General features: G+C 43.3%; 1 long non-coding RNA gene across 5 annotated transcripts in view; it reads right to left on the bottom strand.

The window, feature by feature from the left end:
- The window catches only part of LOC105990154, a 69,339-nt gene that overhangs the window by 57,016 nt on the left and 4,865 nt on the right, over window positions 1-7,458 (bottom strand). For all 5 annotated transcript variants that reach the window (XR_001175287.1, XR_001175285.1, XR_001175286.1 and 2 more), the window contains exon 3: window positions 4,753-4,891. This is a non-coding gene — a long non-coding RNA (uncharacterized LOC105990154). The remainder of the gene's footprint in view (window positions 1-4,752; window positions 4,892-7,458) is intronic.

A 7,458-nucleotide genomic window follows, 5' to 3' on the forward strand; every position in this document is an offset into this window, starting at 1 on the left:
TTGTGCTCAGTAGGTGGAATCAGAAAAATGAGCTAAACATATTTCTTTTGTTCTGCATAAAGTAGCAATTATTCTTGAACTCCTTTCCCTCCTCTCTAGCTCAAACAGGCTAGCCAGTTAAACAAAGACCTTAAATTACACACACACATTCTCTCTCTCTCTCTCTCTCTCTTTCTTCCTTAAAGACAAAAAGCTGAAGCCAAGCATAGTGGTAATCCCAACACATGTCTAGATGTCACCTTATTTATGCAGACTCAGGTCTCTTCCAAGGCTAAATTAAGGCCCCTGCCTCTAGTCTACCATTGCACCCTTTGCTAACTCACATCCTAATATGTAACAAATTGTCTCTGTAGCTTTTTTTTGTCTCCTTCTCTAGACCATAAACATCTTCATATGGATGGCAAGGACAAAATCTCATTCTTGTTTATATCAGTAGTTTCTAGGATATCCCACAGTCAATAATCTTTTTTTGTGCCAGTCCTGGGGCTTGAACACTGAGCCTGGGCACTGTCCCTGAGCTTTCTTGCTCAAGGTTAGCACTCTACCACTTAAACCCCAGCTCGATTTCTGGCTTTTTGGTGGTTAATTGGAGATAACAGTCTCACAGCTTGGAGCTAGTGGCTCACACCTTCTAGCTACCTCAGGAGGCTGAGATCTAAGGATCACAGTTTGAAACCAACCCAGAAAGAAAAATCCTGGTGAAACTCTTATCTCCAATTAACCACTCAAATCCGGAAGTGGAGCTATGACTTAAAGTGGTAAAGTGCTAGCCTTGAGCAAAAGAGCTTAGGGACAGTGCCCAAGCCCTTGAGTTCAAGCCCCACAACCGACCAAAAAAAAAAGATTACAGGCATTAACTACCAGTGCCCAGCTCAGTCAATAATCATTTGTTGAATGAATTAATGAATGAATGAGTGCAATAAATTTCATTTAGAATCCTTTTTGTGATTTTTTAAACACATTTTCCCTGATAAATCAACTGAACTCAGGCTAATATTAAAATTGCTCCATCCAATCCCATCTCTAGCTGATAGCAAAAACAAAAAAATGCCCCATCAGATCATGAAAATAAAGGATTAAAAAAAAATGGAATTGGCTGGGCCTGAAATCCTAGCTCCTCAGAAGGCAGAGAGCTGAGGACTGTGGTTCAAAATCAGTCCAGGCAGAAAAGTCAGTGAAACTCATCTCCAATTACCCACCAAAAAGCCAAAGTTAGATCTACATCTCAAGAGGTAAAATGCTAGCCTTGAACAAAAAAATCTTAGGGTCAGCACCCAAGCCCTAAGTTCAAGCTCTAAAACTGTACCAAAAAAAAAGGAATCACTTGCTATCTAAAATAAGCTCAGAAAGCATGATCATGCTACCTGTTCTTTGGTACAAGGTAACAGCCCATGCTTCTGGACGTCAGAGGAACTGATGGATCTCTGGATTACTATCTTCACATCCCTCCTACCAATCCTATATTTTCTTTTACCTTATTTTTTTGTTCCCCTTCTTACCTTTGTCTCCTTTCCTCATTCTCTATGCTTTTGTATTTTCATTCTGTTCTCAATTTTTCCTTTAGCTTTCCCCTGCCCTCCCTGGACTTTAGGTACAGGTTTCACATGGGCCCTGGCTTTGTCCAATGTAAAAAACTAAATCAATGTGAAAAACTAAATTCCTGGTTATTTCCATCAACTATTCTAATTAATTTCTTTTTTGAGAGGGGTGGTGATCTGAACTCAGGGCCTCACACTTGTTAAACAAGTCACTCTATCACTTGAACCAAGCCTCCAGCTATGTTCTGATGTTTCAAAAGGGGAACTAAGATGTGACCTCCTAATTGCAGTACAAGGTCATCAGCATGGGACCCCATTATTTACCATCTTTAAAAAGAGTAGAGGTGGTTCATGCCTATAATCCTAGCTACTTAAGAGGCTGAGATCTGAGGATCTCAATTCAAAGCCAGCCCAAGCAATAAAGTCCATGAGACTCTTATCTCCAATTAACCACCAGAAAACGGAAGTGGTGCTGTGGCTCAAGTGCTAGAGTGCTTGCCTTGAGCTGAAGAGCTCAGGGGCAGTGCCCACGTCCAGAGTTCAAGTGCCACTACCGACAAAAAAAAAGTAAGACATGGTTCTCGGGTATAGCAATCTAAAATACAATAAAGACTTTCTTTTCTTTTTTTTGGCCAGTCCTGGGGCTTGAACTCAGGGCCTTGGCTCTGTCCCTGAGCCTCAATGTGCTCAAAGGTAGCACTCCACCACTTTAGCCACAGCACCACTTCCAGTTTTTTCTGTTTATGTGGAACTAAGGAATCAAACCCAGGGCTTCATGCATGCTAGGCCAGCACTCTACCACTAAGCCAGATTCCCAGCCCAAGGTTTTCTTTCCTTAATTTTCTTTCATTATTTTTTCTGTGCTGGACCTGGGACTTGAACTTAGGGCCTACGCACTATCCTGGAGCTTTTTTGCTCACAGCTAGTGATCTACCACTTAAGAGTTATATCCCCACTTCTGGCTTTTCGGTGAATAATTAGAGATAAGATTCTCAGGGACTTTCCTGCCTGAACTAGCTTCAAACCATGATCCTCAGCAGGGAGCTGGTGGATCAGGCCTATAATCCTAGCTACTCAGGAGGCTGAGATCTGAGCACTGCGTTTCAAAGCCAGCCTGAGCAAGAAAGTACATGAGACTCTTATCTCCAATTAACCACCAGAAAACTGGAAGTAGCGCTATGGCTGTGCCTATGGCTCAAGTGGCAAAGTGCTTGCCTTGAGCTCAAGAGCTCAAGGACAGCACCAAGTTCAGAGTTCAAGCCCCATGACAGACCAAAAAAAAAAACATGATCCTCAGATCTCAGCCTCCTCAGTAGATAGGATTACAAACATGAGCCACCAGTGCCTGGCTTTGTTTTTGTTTTTTTTTGGGGGGGGGGATGGGGGAAGTAGCAGAGCTATAGGTAAACCCCAGGGCCTCATTCATACCATACAAGCCCTCTATCAAAAGCCCAGGCTATGTTTTTCGTGTGTGAAGTACTAGGGTTGAATGCAGAGCCTACTAAACAGATAATCTACCACTTACACCATGCCTCCAGCCCATTCTACTATTTTTTTTTTTTTGTAGGTCATTGGGCTTGAGCTCAGGGCTTAGGTGTTATCCCTCAGTTCTTCAGCTCAAGGCAAATGCTCTATCACTTGAGCCACAGCGCCTCTTCCAGTTTTCTAGTGCTTTATCAGAGATAAGAGTCTCACAGACTTTCCTGCCTGGGCTGGTTTTGAACGGTGATCCTCAAAGTTCAGCTTCCTGAGTAACTAGGATTACAGGCGTGAGCCACCAGCACCCAGCTTTTACTATTATTTTAAATAAAAAATATAAGTGTCGGGTGCCAGACTCACGCCTGTAATCCTAGCTACTCAGGAGGCTGAGCTCTGAGGATCATGGTTCAAAGCTAGCCAGGGCAAGAAAGTCTATTAACCACCAGAAAATAGGAAGTGGCACTTGGCTCAAGTGGTAGAGCACTTGTCTTGAGCTGAAAAGCTCAGAATAGCACTCAGGCCGAGTTCAAGTCCCATGACCAACCTAAAAAAAAAAAGAGAGAGAGAGAGAAAGATAAGTAGATAAACCTGAAGAGGAAGAGTAATTTGAAATCATATTTTGGAAAAATTGCTACATGTTAGCAGAACAAATTTAAATAACTATCATGCCCAGCACTGTAAAACTAGATGTTCAGGAGGCCAAGATCTGAGCCAGTCCTGGCTCCTACATGAGATTTTTTTTTTTTAAGTCGGTCATTGGGGCTGAACTCTGGGCCTGGGTGCTGTCCCTCAGCTCTTCAGCACCCTACCACTTGAGCCACAGCACCACTTCTGGCTTTTTTCTGCTTATGTAATGATGAGGAATCGAACCCAGGGCCTCATGCACGCGAGGCAAGCACTCTACCACTGAGCCAACTTCCCGGCCCCACACATGAAATTCTTCTCTCCAATTAACGACTTAAAAAGTCAGAAGTGGGGCTGGGATGTAGTTCAGTGGCAAAGCACTTGCCTAGCAAGTGCAACATCCTGGGTTTGATCCCCAGTACCAAAAAAGAAAAAAAAAATATGTATACAGTTAAAAAAAGAAAGTCAGAAGTGGAGCTATGGCTCAAGTGGTAGATCAATCACTAGCGTTGAGCAAAAAAGCTCAGGGACAGGGCCCAAGCCCTGAGTTTAAAGAAAATGAATGTGATCTCTACTCTTAAATGCCCTCTCAGGGAATGAAAGAATCAGGAATCATCCCTACCTTTGTGGAACTCATAAATATAAACTATAAGAGTTAAAAGGAAAAGATTATCTTAAGAAAGTCAAGAGCCTGTGGGTAACTGAGAGAAAAAAAAAAAAAAAAGACTGGCAGGAAGAACTTTTGAGTTTAGGGTACTTATTTCACATGTCCAAATCCATGCCATAGCATCAGAAGCCAAGGAGAACAATCCACAACTAGGAATCAAGAGGCCTAGGCTTTGGTACTAACAAACTGTGTAACTCTGAGCAAATCACCTTACTCTTCCATCCAAAGATCACTCATCCATAAAGTAAACATAACTTGTTGGCAAAGTTGTCTATGATGATCAAGTACTATAAAATCACTTTGAAAAAGTTCTACGTAGTATACCAGCAAGGGTAAGTGGAAAGAAAAATTATCCCTCTGATGGAGTATAAATCCTGTGCTTCAACTTCCAGTCTAGGCCTGACTTGCTATCCCATCCCTACCCTATTAAACCCCTTCACCAACCTGTGGTTGCTTGAATGAAAGAAGAGTCACGTGTGTGTGAGGCTCCTGGAGTGAGACATTGACTATTTAATCTGTTGTTCCATTCCGTATCTCAGTGGCTTCCTCCATAAAGTTGGTGGTGTGGGTCTGAAGGATGGGTCTGAAGGAGTGCAGAATTTGCAAAAAGTGAGTATTTACATAACGCTCTTACTCCCTCAAAAAATAAATAGCCAGAGCCAGGTGCTAATGGCTCACGCCAGTAATCTAACCACTCAGGAGGCTGAGATATGAGGATCACAGTTCAAATCTAGCTCAAGCAGGAAAGTCCGTAAGATTCTTATCTCCAATAAACCACCAGAAAACTGGAAGTGGCGCTGTGGCTCAAGCAGTAGAGCTCTAGCCTTGAGCTGAAGAGCTGAGGAACAGCGGCCAGGCCCAGAGTTCAAACCAACCCCCACCACCACCACCACCACCAAAAAGAAAACAAAAAACAAAGCCATCAAATGGCATTCCCTACTTGGAAATAATCAGAAAAGGACTTAAGAGATCATTAATCTTTTGTTTTACAGATAAGAAAACTGAAGCCCAGATATATGAATTATAGAAGACTCAGAGCTAATCAGTCCCTGAGCAAGGGGCTGGAGCAAGCCTTGGATTCCAAAGTCTAGAGCTCTCTAGGCCAGATCACAGGACCACACGAAGGCCTACCTGTAACCTGTAGAGTACATTATCATCATCAAAACACATTTGACTGGCATCAGTAGCTCCTCTGTAATCCTAGCTACTCAGAAGGCAGAGATCTGAGGATCACATTTTGAAACCAGTCCAGGCAGTCCAGGATGAATCACTGTTTTTTTGTTGTTGCTGTTTTGTTTTTGTCAGTTGTGGGGCTTGAATTTAGGGCCTGGGCACTGTCCCTGCGCATCTTTGTGCTCAAGGCTAGTGCTCTACCACAGAAAAAGCCAAAAGTGGCACCGTGGCTTGAGTAGTAGGGTGCTAACCTTGAGCAAAAAGCAGCTTAGGGACAGTGCTCAGGCCCTGAGTTCAAGCCCCAGGCCTGGCAAAACAAAAGCAGGAATTAGAATTATGGGGACTTTTCTGTTCCAGCAGGCTTCAAACCACAATCCTCAGATCTCAGCCTCCTGAGTAGCTAGTAGCCATAAGTAGAGCTGTGGCTCAGGTGGCAGAATGCTAGCCTTAAGCAAAAACAACTCAGGGATAGTGCTTAGGCCCTAAGTTGAAGCCCAAGGACCAGCACCAAAAATAAATAATCACTGTAAAACTTAACAACAAAATGTAGCCTGAAAGTAGGGGCGGAAAAATCTAATGGAAGAACAGCTTGGGAAATAGAGCTGGAAAACAAGAGGTTTTCCTGAGGAAGCATAATGAGTCCTAGAGAAAGGAAAGACTTAAAATAGGTTGTTTGGGGGCGAAGACATGTGAGTAAAATTTTCTTTAGGGAATATTTCCTTTTTTTGGGTATACATTCCAATACTGGGGTTTGAATACCAGGCCTGCTGCTCAGTTTTGGGTTTGTTTTTTGTTTTTTTGTAGGTCTTGGGGCCTGAATTTTGGGCCTGGGCACTGTCCCTCAGCTCTTCCACTCAAAGCTAGCACTCTACCACTTGAACCACAGTGCCACTTCCCATTTTTTCTGTTTATGTGGTGCTGAGGAATCGAACCCAGGGCCTCAGGCATGCAAGGCAAGCACTCTACCACTGAGACACCTTCCCAGCTCTACAGCTCAATTTTATCTACTTACCACTTAAGCCATAATTCTACTTCCTGCTTTTTTTTTTTTTTTTGCTAGTGCTAGGGCTTGAACTCAGGGCCTGGGCACTGTCCTTGAGCTTCTTTTTACTCAAGGCTAGCACTCTACCACTTGTGCCACTTCTGGCTTTTTCAGTTTAAGTGGTAGTGAGGAATCGAACCCAGGGGGTCATGCATGCTAGGCAAACACTCAACTGCTAAGCCACATTCCCAGCCCCTACTTCCTGATTTTGCTGGCTAGAGATTCTCAGATTTATCCCCCTAGGCTGGCTTCAAACCTCAATTCCCAGATCTCTACCTCCTGAGTAGCTAGGCAAGATTTCAGGGGAGTTTTGGTGCCAGCCCTGGGGTTTGAACTCAAGGCCTGAGCACTTTCTCTGAGGGGCTTTTGTTTTGGGTTTTTTTTTTTTTCATTAGTCACGGGGCTTGAACTCAGGGTCTGGGCACTGTCCCTGAGCTCTTTAGCTCAAAGCAAGCACTCTACCACTTGAGCCACAGCGCCACTGGTAGTTAATTGGAGATAAGAGTCTCAGGGACTTTCTTTGCCCACGCTGGCTTTGAAATAAGATCCTCAGATCTCAGCTTCCTAAGTAGCTAGAATTACAGACTTAAACCACTAGTATGCAGCATTTTTTTTTTTAAGTAGCAGATTTATAAGGCCAAAAATGCCTTTTTGTTGCTTGGCTTTTCAGCATTTATTAACATTTTAATTTCCTTAATCTAATCTATCTCCCAACAAAACAAGGCCACTGCGAGAGAGACACACTTAGCTTAGTAGTTAAATATACAGTCTCTAGAATCAAAATGCCTACATTTGAATCCTTAACTCACCACTTTATAGGGGATCTTGGATAATTGTTCATCTCAGGCTGGGAAGGTGGTTCAGTGGTAGAGTGCTTGCCTTGCATGCATGAGGCCCTGGGTTCAATTCCTCAGCACCACATAAGCAGAAAAAGC

This window comes from Dipodomys ordii, unplaced genomic scaffold (genome assembly GCF_000151885.1).
Source record: "Dipodomys ordii isolate 6190 unplaced genomic scaffold, Dord_2.0 Scaffold63, whole genome shotgun sequence".
Classification (NCBI taxonomy): Eukaryota; Metazoa; Chordata; class Mammalia; order Rodentia; family Heteromyidae; genus Dipodomys; species Dipodomys ordii.